Source organism: Vicugna pacos, chromosome 16 (genome assembly GCF_048564905.1).
Source record: "Vicugna pacos chromosome 16, VicPac4, whole genome shotgun sequence".
NCBI lineage: Eukaryota > Metazoa > Chordata > Mammalia > Artiodactyla > Camelidae > Vicugna > Vicugna pacos.
In genome coordinates this window covers 57,362,842-57,375,041 of record NC_133002.1, presented here as the reverse complement: position 1 = coordinate 57,375,041, position 12,200 = coordinate 57,362,842, and positions in this window count along the sequence as shown.

The following is a 12,200-nucleotide window of genomic DNA, read 5'->3' as shown; positions in this document are numbered from 1 at the left end:
GTGCGCCTCCCCTCCCTCCCCTCCCCCAAAGCCACTTGGCCAAGTTCCCTTCTAGTAACTCCCTCTGTTTCCCTGTGACCAGGGTGGTCAGGGAGGAGGGAAAGGCCCTCACTAGGGGAGGAGCCAGGGCCCTGGGTGTCACCCACAGTGTGACCGCACTGGGGAGCAGCCTTTCCAGGAGCCCCCCCGCCCCGCGCTGCGATCAAGGCCCGGACCCCCACGTCGGCACGACCCCAGAGTCCCTGAGTGGTTTCCGGTCTTGGAAACACATCCTCCACTTGGTCCAAAGGTCCTCAGACTGTGCCAGCTCAGGGCTGAGCACAGAGTGAGACTCAGCAAGGGACCCCCCTTCCCTGATCCATGTGGAATTCAGATTCTAAATATACACAGACACACGTACTCCTCCGGACGAGCGCCCCCGGCTCGCCCAGAAGGGCCACGCGAGTCCAGGAAATTCATCCTAACCTGTGATGCATGCATCACCTGAGAGCCTGCAGATACTAACTCCGAGGGCCACCATCCGGAGCCCCCAGCACGCCCTTCTCTTCCTGCCCTGACTGTAAAGTTTCCAGAAGGCTGATTTTTCAGTTTAACCACTGAAACCCATTGCCACGGTCTTGAGTGTCAAAGTTGAGGAGGGGGGTGCGCCAGACTGAGAAGCAGGAGAGGCTGCGACTCGTCCACGTACCACTGGCCTGACTGTGACCAAAACCCTCAGTTCCTGTAAAGTGTCGATAATAATAGCTAATCTGAGGGGATAAATCGCATCATAATTACAAAAATAGTTACCTGTGAGGTAATGCAGCCTCAGCCAGTCTTTTTCCCCAGGGGACAACATCTTTACTCTAATGATAGTTGGTGGGAAAACAAGATTTAATAGGAAGACGTACGCTGTGCAAATAGTCCCTGGGACGACCTTGTCTTCGGGAAGATGGAGAAGCACTTGAACTGCGGGGGGAGAGGGCGGGGGAATCGATCTCCCCCACCCATCCTGCTCGCCCCAGCCTCTCCACAAACCCTAAGCAAGAAACAGAATGATGCAAAATTGCCACGTGACACAGAAAATTAAGGAAGTGGCACTTTTCGCACTAACAACCCTATCAGCCATGCTGTAGGGGAAGATGAAACCTGCCGCTGCAGGCCTGAGCCTGCTCGTCTTGGGCTGGGGGTCCTGCAGCCGCAAAGCCTCTCACCAGTGTGGGATCCTCTTCCCAGTGGGGATGCACGTGCTCGGAGACCAGTGGGGAAAAGTAGGGGCTGTCTGGGCAGACTTGCTGCAGCAGCTCTGAGTCCTGAGAACTGTAGGGGCCCCAGAAAAGATGTGGGGATGGTTGAGCTGTGGGGCCTCTCGGCAGGATGTCGGTCTCTGAGGCAGCACATCGCAGAGCCGCCCTCTCCCCACAGAGGTCAGCGGCTCCCCATCAGCTCTGCCTCTTCCTCCTCCTGAGCTCAAAGGAAAGCCAAGAGGGCCTCAGGGAGGGAGTGTCTCACCAGCTGTAGGACAAGTGTGCCCAAGAGGCCAGGAGGCTGGACTGAGACACAGAAAGCAGTGGGTGCCTGTGGCTGGCAGCGAGAGGAGGGGCTTGACAGCTGGGTGAGCTGGTGATGGGGGTGGTGGGGGCATCCGACATCCACTGAGCACCTACCTCACTCCAGGTGCTTTCATGGTGGAATCCACGTGGCAAAGAGATTAGGTCTAAGTGAGAGGAAGTCAGGGGAAGGGCAGACAGATGGCTGGGAGCATCTGGTTTCCCTTCCACAGGAGCCTGGTGAGACGGGCATCCACAGCCTGATCCGGCCTGGCCTGCCTCTCTGCAGGACCCCACCAGGATACCCACACCTCACCCTCCTGCCCATCTCCAGGGAAGCTACCCCAGCATGGCCTGACTCCCCAGGGGCCAAGGAAGCTAGATCAGCCAGGTTCCCGTGCGTCCCACAGCCCGGGGCCACACCCAATGTGACGGCTGTAACGTGCTCTCCAGCTTGGGGCTGGGCATGCTGTGGTGGAGACGGCGGAAGAGGAAACTGCGGGCGAGCAGATGGGTGACAGCCCCAGCCAGAGGCCTGAGAGCCTTCCCTGACCCTCGGAGGGCTCCTCGAGGGGACTTGGCTGCTGTTGCCGAAAGATCGGCCCCCGTCCCTGACGAGCCAAATAACTCAGAGACAGGGTCTTGGAGCTTGGAGGAAAAGAGGCATCTTTATTACTTTGCCAGGCAAAGGGGACTCACAGCAGGCTGGTGCCTTCAAACCTGTGAACCCACCTTGGGGATGGGGCAGGGTGATTATGTGGCCATAGCTCAAATGGTAAGGCATGGATAACAATCAACAGAATTATCTTCTCATCAGACTCAGAGTGGCGTCAAGCTGTCTCCAGGCGACCAAGTCTACAGAGGCTAGTGGTTGCCGCTCTTCCCGTCTCTTTATAAGCGCCCAAGGCGTGGTCTTCTTGGTGATTCAGGCTGTTTCGTAAGGTTACAGTTCTGTGATCTTCTCCCTGGAGAATGACTCAGAAACCAAGCCTGATTGTTACTTTCGATTACTAGACTGAAGCAGAAACAGTAAAATTAATGGCTTTAGTTTTAACAATGGGCCTGGAGCTGGTGAGTAGCAACTGGTCAGTCAGGTTAGCTGACCGTTTTAAGGGCAAGAATAAGAATAAGCAATCTATTAGCCTAAGTGCGGGGATTTTGTTAATCCTCCTTCACTGCTTCATGCAGGCTCTGCCCCTCCTCACAGGCGCCTGGACCTGGAGAGACTCTCTCCAGCCTGGAGGGAGGAGCCGGGAATCAGATCTGGTCCAACGGGGGGCCTGCAGAGCTCCCGGGGGCACCCATGCTGGGAGGGGGGCGGCGTGGGGGCTCAGCAGGGGAGCGTCCCCCTGGGGCTGCTCCTGGCTCCACCCAGAGAGACGGTGGTGGGCTCCTCAGTGTCAGTCATGGGGACTGGGGAGGCGGGAGGGGTGTGGATGGCTGCTGGAGGCCATTCCTTCATCCTCAGCTTCCTTCATGCCCTCTGCTCACTCTTTCATGGCCCCACTCAAGCCATCTCCTCAGACGATGCCCCTCCTTCTCCTGGCCTCTCTGAGACCCTCTCCTGCACCTCTTAAGCCCCGCGATGCCTATTTCTGTGTTTGATCATCTATACCGGGGTGTCACTGCAGGTCCTGCTTTTCCTGGAAAGACCGTAAGACTTCACGAAAGCAAGGACCACGCGGGGCCCCCACCACCCCAGGCCCACTGCCCTTTCCAGAGAAGGGAAACCAGAACTGGAGATCGATCCAGAGAAGACCAGGGCATCGAGGTCTCTCTCGTCCTCTTGCCAATCTCCACCCCCAGGGAGAGGAAGGGATAGGGCTTAAAATGGCGCAGGCATGTGAAATCCATCGAGCCGAGCACACAAAACGTGAGCGTGTCATCTAAGTTATGTCTCAACAGAAACGTAGGTTCAAGCAGAGGCCAGCGGTCTGCACACCTGGAAGGGGCAGCAGAGGCAGCATCCACTGCCTCATCAACCAACACCCGCTCCCGACTCCCCAGCACAAAGCTGGCAGGTGCCTTCTCCCGGCACTGGCCTCCAGTGTCTCTTCTAAGTCACAAGCAATAATCTGAGCTCCCTCCAGGGAGCAGGGCTGAGGGTGGGTGAGGGAAGCCGGCCTCCAGAGGACCCCTGACCCCTCTGACTGAGGGACAGCACAGGGGGAGGGTCCAGCCTTCATGTCTCGGTCCTGAGCTGCACTCGTCGCTTGTGCATCCTTGTTCAGTCAGTTTCTCCTTCTGTGAAATGGGAATCCTACTCCTCACTCTGTTCCCTTCACGGGAGGCTTAAAAACCGGGGATGTGAATTTGCTGGCACATCACTGACGCTCTGATGTCCTCAGCTCCCACCAGGTACACGTGTTTATCTCTGCTCTTCGCAACATAGCAAGATGAGATAAGTTAATTGCACGAACCCACATCTGTCCATTGTAAACCCCAAACTTCCGTCCAGCTGACGATGACTCAAAGGGTGGTGACCGCACAGGGCAGGGAGACAGGGGCCTCAAGAAGGCAGTGGAAGGTGTCCAAACTGCTGATGGGGAAGAGGAAGTTGAGCAACTGAGACCACAGGAACCCAAACTGCCAGGGAGTCCTCGTTCCCCCCGCCCCCCATCACCACCACCACCTTCTGTGTCCTCCTCCTTCCCAAGGGTGGCCCCAGGCCTCCTTCTCTGTAGAAGGATGCAGAGAAAGGCAAAACAGTCCCCTCTGACTCCTGCCCCTGGGCTGACAAAGGGTAGGGATAGGAGGAATCAGCAAGCGGTCCATTCAAAAACCTCTAATACTTGGCTTCACGGGACACATTTGGCCTTGAGCTTGAACTTGTGCGCTTCTGACTGGCTGAGGATAGAAGCTTCTTCCCCTTTCCCTCCCAACTCCCCTATAACCATCCCGACCCCACAGCTCATCTGACGCACACCACAGCAACCTTCCCGCAGACACTTCCAGAAGCTGCTAGAATGTGTGTTTCAAAGGGCTACCACGGGCAAGCCAAGGGTTCACAGCGCTTTGTACAGGGGAGCACTAACTACAGACGCAGTTGTGTCTCCAGCCCTGTTCCAAGGCAGCGGGTTCAGTATTACACGTGCTGCCTGTTAGGAAAGATGGAGGCAGATGTGTTCCCTTCCTTACTGTCTGGTTTCCTGTGCTGCTCCGAGACCCAGGGGTGTCAAGCCCACTTCCGGTTCCTGGGCTCTTACCAAAGGAAGTATGTTACCAAAGGAAGGATTTCCCAAGAAGATGAATGAAAATTAGAGCATTTAACAAATCAAGGCTTGACAAGTATATACAAAAAAAAAACAAATCAAGGCTTCCGACATGCAACACACACAGGAGAAAGAAGGAAGGAAGGAGGGAAGGAAGGAAGGAAGGAATGAAGGAAGGAAGGAAGGAAGGAAAAAGAAAGAAAGAAAGAAAGAAAGAAAGAAAGAAAGAAAGAAAGAAAGAAAGAAAGAAAGAAAGAAAGAAAGAAAGAAAAGAAAGAAAGAAAAAGAAAGAAAGAAAAGAAAGAAAGAAAAGAAAGAAAAGGGAAGACTATTCTTTAAACGACTGCAAAATTTACAAAAATACTAATTCATGGTGTGGGCTGGTAATGGGACTCAGGTGTAGAGTTACAGGAAAGGCGCCTCCCCTCCCTCCCAGCAGAGGAAGTCTCATAATCTCTGGGACTTTAAGGAGAAATTCACTTAAAATAACGTCAATATTAAGTCTGAAGAGATGTTCTAAAATTAGGTTCTGGTAATGGTTGTACAACTCTGTAAATTGACTGGAACTGATTGAATTATACATTTAAAATTAGTAAACTTTATGGAAGGGAAGTTATACCTAAATTTTTAAAAAGCAAAATTAGGTGGGGAGAGTATAGCTCAGCGCTAGAGTGCATGCTTAGCATGTACGAGGTCCGGGGTTCAATCCCCAGTACCTCCATTTAAAAAAATTTAAAGCATTTTTGAAAAGCAAATTTGAAGCCCATTGTGAATATGAACCCAAGATCCTCTCTCTGCCCCACCTCCACCCCACCCATCATCTTGAGCTCTACATGCCTTTCTCCTTGTGTTTTGTCCCCTCATCTGCCCCTCCCTGCCTCAGACCCTTCCTGGTCAAATGCTCCTGCATCAGAGAGCTCATTGCCTCCTTCCTACAAAGTGAGAGGAAACAGGGAAGACTGTCAACAGATCAGTGGCAAAGTTGTCGTTAAAAACTTCCAGCAGAGGGGATGGGCGTCTCTACTTCTCTCTCCCCAGGGGCCGAGGAATTGAGTGCAGTGCTTTGGGTGCTGCTTGTCAGGAGAGCTGAAGGCAAGATCGACGTACTGCCCTGGCCTAGCCTCGACTTCCAGCATTTTCCTTGCTCCAACTCCAGATTCCTGGCTCCACCTTGGCTCCATCCCAGCCCATCCCTGCTTGTCTCTCCCATCTTTGAGTGGTCCTAAGGGGACACATGAGGAACCTAGAGACTCAGGGTGGTGGGGAGGGGAGTGAGCAGGGGCTGGACAGTGGAGCTGGGGTGGACCAGATGGCCACCTAGACTTGGAGCAGGCAGGTTGGGGGCAGTGCTGGGAGGTCCAACAGTCCCAGCCTCAATTCCCAAGGTGTCTGCAGCCAGGAAATACTATTCAGCCAAAAAACAGCACAGTGTGGCATTGACTAGAGATGCTCCCCTTCCAACCAAGGCAAAGTCGCAACTGGTCAGCCACGAGTAGCCGCTATCTCCATCTGCTGGTGGTTACCAGAACTGCCGGCTTTCTGGGGCAGGTAATTTGTTCCCATCTCTGCAAGTCAGGAAGTGGAGAAGTTTCTGTCCATGTATTCAGGTGCGGCACTGATCCTTCCAGATCCCCCAGCCAGTAGACCGAGAACAAGGAAGAGGATGGAAAGAGGATGTGGGGGCTTCAGAGGGGTAGGATGGCCCTCTGTGGTGGAGGAGGGGATGGAAGGAGGAGGGGTGGAAGGGCAGGAGAAGGAAACAGGACGGTGCCCAGCCCTCAGACCACGCCACCCACGAGGGATGGGGGACACTGGAGCTCAGGCTCTGGGGTCTCTCAGACTCCTGGTTTGCAGCCAGTGAGACCAGGACGGGCTCAGATGCGCAGTCAGGCGGCCAGCTCTGAGGCCAACCTGGGACTATCTCGCTGTCTCAGTAAAGTGAGCAGGCTGTTACTCCACTTCCTGCCTTCTTTGGACTGTTCTGGAAGAGAGGCGGAGCTGAGGCTGCATGTGGGGTGGCAGGCAGAGGCAGGGAAGCAAGTCTCATCCCCTGCCCCCTCGCCCTCCCCGGCTGGTAATGTTCTCCACCCTAAGGCTCTGGGTTTGAGGCTGTGCCACCCCAAGGCTCCTTGCTGACAGGAACCCCTTTCTGAGTTTTGGCTACAGGGACCCAAGGATAACACTTTAAACACCACTGAGGTTCCCAGCTTTAGAGAATTGGAGCCTCAGCTCTTGTCATGGGCAGTTTCAGGGGTCAGAGTGCAAGGGTATACGTATGTGGGGGTGGGGTGGAAGGGGGAGGAGGGGAAGAAAGCACAGCCCAGCAGGGGTCTAGTGGGGTGAAGCAGAGAAAGGCATAATTCTGACCCGCTTCCCCACCCCACTCACCGCATGTGTTTATACAGAAGCTTGCAGGAGTCTCAACACTAGCTGCATGTTAGAAGCCCTTGGGGAGTTTGCTAACAAAACACTCATGCCTAACGCACTTCCCCAACCTCCCTCCCCCTTTTCCTACCCAACTGCGCTCCCAGATTCTGCCTCAGTTGATCTGGGTGGAGCCCCGGCAAGGCATTCCCACTGCAAGGAACAGGGAGGAAGGAGGATGCTGCAGGGGGGAGAGGAGAGGTTTCAGACAGACCCTGGACACGCCCAGGAGCAGGTGGAGGAAGCACAGAAGTTAGCCGGGGGCTCGATTCAGGGAGCCACTTTCTAACCCCTGGACCACCAAAGCTCTCCTGAGAAGGAGAGGGCTCAAACAGGAAGACTCGACATGACAACAAAGCCCATGGCTGGTCCCAATCCTTCTGCAGGTTCAGATCTGTAAAGGTGGCTCTGAATGGAGGAGTGGATGGCTGCATGGATGGATGGATGCTCAGAGTGATTAAGAGCAGAGAATCTGGCTCTCACTGCCTGGCCAGCCCTACCACTGACAGGCTGTATGACGCTGGCTGAGTTATTAACCTCTCTGAGCCTCCGTTTCTCCATCTGTAAAGTGGAGACAATAACTGCACGACCCACTAGTGTCCATACTCCACGTGGGGCTGCGATCTCCAGTGCCTTTATCACATCACCACACCCTGCCACGTTCGAGGGGAGAGTACAAGCGGCCACTGTGGGTGCCTCTTCCTAATTATCTGAAACCAACGGAACAGGCTTCCTGGTCTCCCTCTTCTGCCTGTCAGGCCATGCTTCTTTTGGTTCTTCCCTGCGCCTTCTCTTACGCTTTAGATGTCCCTTCCCCACGTGCCCCTCACTGTCCAAGATAGCTGTGTCTTCCAAAGGTTCAGCCCATCCCTTCCCCCCAGATCTTGTCCAGGGACCCGCTACCCCAGCCCCAGCCCCACATGACCTCACGCTTGGACAGGCTGCCCTGAACCAAAGAGCCGGGACGTGTTCCTCCAGGCTGACTGCTGCCCCCGACATCCAAGATCCTGACATACTCTCTGCCTCCACCAGGGGGCACTCTATGCACAGACACCATTTGCTGGTTTATTTGACAAATATTTAATGGCTCTCTGTGTTGTGCCAAGCACTGGGCCCAAAGATGGGAATATGAAGATTAAAAATATGACAATTCTTCTTTCCAGGAGCTTGTGGTTTAGTGAGAAACATGGAAACAAAGACAGGAAAACAAAGGTGAAAGTGCTACGCAGATCAACGCAAACATCTGAGCTGCCTGGTGAGGAGGGGCCGGCACTTCCCTTCTTTCGGACACAGGGCACAGCACGGACAGGGACCCTGGGTCCTGGGCCCCGGCCCTGCACCTTCCTTCTCAGCCCCACTTGATCTCTGTCCCCCTTGAGCAATTCTGGGAGATGGCTGGACAGGGTCCTTGAAAACTCCAGAAGGATATTCATCTTGTCCCCGACTGAGTCCTCAACCCACCTCCTCCGAACCCCCCCAAGTAGCCTTTGTAGGACCGTGAGGTCGGGGTGGGGGTGGTATACCATCTATGTCTCCCCAACAGAGTCCCAGGGTACTAGCTGTGAACATAGATTTGGGCCCGCCTGAGACCTCCTGCATCAGGATTCTCTTGGGCTGGGGACCGGGAATCTGCCGTTTTAACAAGATACCCCAGGGGACGCCTGCAATCAGACAAGTCTGGGAGACGGTACTGTGTGCAGGACTTGTGGGCTGCCTGGGGCTCTACCTGTGCTCCGAGGTGGTGGGTAAGATAGGACAGGGTGCAACAGGGCTGTGCCCTGCATGTGGTGGCCAACACAATATATATTAGTTGAATGAAATGAATTGGTGGGAGTGGGTTTAAAGAGCTCTCTTGTACCTGCACAGGGGAGTGGAGATCAGCAACGCCCCAGCTTCTCCCCCCACTCCAGACAGTCTCAGGATTCCCCCTTGGGTTCCCAGAGGTCTGGGGCATTAGAGCAAATGTCTCGTCTAGGAGAGCCCTGGAATCCAAGTGGAGAGTTCACTGCTGCCACAGTCACGTGCCTCTGCATCCCTGAGCATCAGAAATATTTGTTAAAGCATTGCAGAGCAACAGAAAGATGACTAATGACTGTGGAGATCCAATTCTTCCAAAGCTATGTTAAGATTAGACTAACAGGGACAGGTAAGGTGGCTCAGACCATCTTTTGCTCACTAGTGAGGTTGTGGCCGGCACCATCCTCACCTGCAGACTGTGCAGCTTGCCTGGAGGCACTTGGAGGACTGGGTCCAGTTTTGTGACCTGTGACTGTGGATTGGGAGGGAGGAGAGCACTGGGAGACGGGAGAGCCCAGTGAGGAGAAGGATGCCCAGGGAGAGGGTGGGACAGAAGGTGGAAAGGAAAGAAGTTACGGCAATGGAGAAGATTTCAGGGTTTGAAACTTGGCAGAGGAGAGAGTTCGTAAAGAAACTAACAACTCTTAGAAAGATAAAACCTGGAACTTCCAAGGTCAGCATCGAACCAAATGAGATCCCTCCAGGAGGTCCTGACTCTGTCCGCAGAGTCCCCCCCTCCCTGCTGCCCCAGTGGAGCCTGGCTTGTACTCCAATGCCACCGTCGAGGGGTGGCCAAAAATCCATCCTGTGGTCACCACTAAGACAGCAGAGGCAGGATGGCCATCTGAAAAGACATTGCCTCAGTGCCTTTCACCCAGGAAATGCCAGGGTGGAGGCGCTCCCACCTGCCCAGCAAGGCTGAATTTCCTTTACAATCACAATGAGCCTGAAACTGGTCAGAAGGACTGGCTGTCGCTTGAGCTCTCCAGTAGGAAGATGGCACTGTATTCAGCTGTTGCCTGCAGGCTCTGCTCCTTGGAAGATGGATTCTTCACCCTCCCTCCCAGGTGGTCTTGGACTCAGACCTGGTGGGTGCTGTTCACTCCTGGGGTGGCAGACGCTACAGGACCCAAGGTGGGGAGATGCCCATGGCTTTTATGGCTTTCCTAGGGGGTGACTGTGGGCTCACTTGCAAATTTAATCACAGCTCTCTTACCTCACTTTGGATGCCAAAGGGGCAGTCCCTTCTTTATTCTCTTACTGACCCATGAAGCACAAGGAAGCATCCTTCTAAACAGAGGGGCTTTACATTTGGTGCTTGCTCAGTGCCGGCCCTCCCTTGACCCAGATCAGTAGCGCTTATCTGGGAAGGGGCACAGGGATCGCAACGTCCTTGGCTTATGGACAAGAGAGATAATTGTCTCCGTTTATTTATTACTGCCATCTGCTTTCCTGGAGGAGGAAAAAAAATCTCAATGTGGTGGTGCCAGGGAGTCTCAGTCCCCGAGCAGGGGTGTCCCACCCCAGAGAGAACCAAAGGAGTCTGCCCAGGGGTACTTGAAACATAGTAACGGCCGTGTTTGCCAGACTGTGCTTCTGAAGGCTGCATACAGGGTCTCTTCCTGGGACTCCTTTCCTCAAGCCACCTCAGGGTACTGCCCCCTCCCCTCAACTTTGTCCAAGACCAGATCACGTGTCATGGTAGAATTGTGCCCCCACAAATTCGTACAGTGACGTCCTAGTACCTCCAAATGCGACATGATTTGGAGAGAGGGTCCTTCCAGGAGTAATCAAATTAAAATGAGATCATGAGGGTGATCCCCAATCCCATGTGACTGCTGCTCCTATGAAAAGAGGAAATTTGGACACAGAGATATACACGGAGGGAAGACGAGGTGAAGAAACAGGGAGAAGACGGCTGTCTGCACACCAAGGAGAGAGGCCGGGAGCAGATCTCTCCCTCACAGCTTCTAAAGGAACCAACCCTGTCGACACCTTGATTTGGGGTTTCCAACCTCCAGGGCTGTAAGATGATTCATTTCTGTTAAGTCACCGAGCCGGTGGTACCTTGGCAGATGGCAAAGTGAAAAACGAATCTACCCGATTCCTTACTGGTCCCTGTGGAGAATGGACCTTCCAATGACTCAGGAACTTCCCTGCTGGATTATGACCATGGGAGAGACTCCCTCACCCCCATCCAGGCTGTCCCTGTGGCTCCACTTTCCATCTGACAACCTTTCCCAGGTAAGACCTCACCTCCCAATGCAGGTACATGGACACACGCACTCTGTGGGTGACTGTCCTTGCAGCCCCAGAGAATGACAGCACCTTATTGATATGGTAAAGTGGCTGTAGAAATCACACGGACAGTGGGTGGCTCCCCCCAGAGACACCTGACCCGTGGCTGAAGTGACAGGCGGAGATGGGGTTCACGGATTTGAGGTGGCAGGAGAATTGTGCACCTGACAGAATTCGGTGTAGAAACTGATGTCGATGAGAATTATGGCAGGAAACAGCCTTCAATAAATATTGATGAAGAACCAAGGATGACGGAATGAACCAGCCAAATGTTATTCCCAGGTCTCTACTGCCCGCCCTGCAGGACATGGCATGTTTTGTAAGGATGAGCCACGCACAGAAAAACTGTAAACAGTGGCAGCACACCAGTCTGCACCATAAACGTCTCATTCGGAGTTCTCAGAATTGCATTTATTTAGCAAGGGCTGGGGTAGGGGAAGCCGCGGGGGCCCCATGCCTCTATAAGCAACGAACGTTTCAAAGGAGGGAGAAGCCTAATAGTGACCAGAGACGCTGCTCCGTATCCTACAGTGCACAGCAAGCACCCCCCCCCCCACAGGAATGATCAAGGCCCAAAGGTCAGTATGCAAGTCTAAGAAACCGGTCCTAGAGGCAGAAAGAAGGCAGTGGTGGGCTCCCGGGGCCCCATTACCCACCCATCCAAACTTCATGAGTCCAGCGAGCTTCGCAGGGGGATTTCTTCTCCTGGGAACAGGGCCCAGCTTCCCTGGTCCCCCGCCCCCGTCACCCACAGCCAGAGATACAGAGATGAACGCTGCAGTATTGGCCCGAGTCCCGGGCTCGCAGCCGCTAGGGGACAGGTAAAAGGTCCCGAGTGGGGAGGCTGAGTGGAAGGACCGGGTCTGGGCCTGGCGGGGCCCTGAAGGTGGAGAAGGGCAGGTCCCGCCGGCCCCAGCCTGGAGGGCGGGGTCCCGGCAGC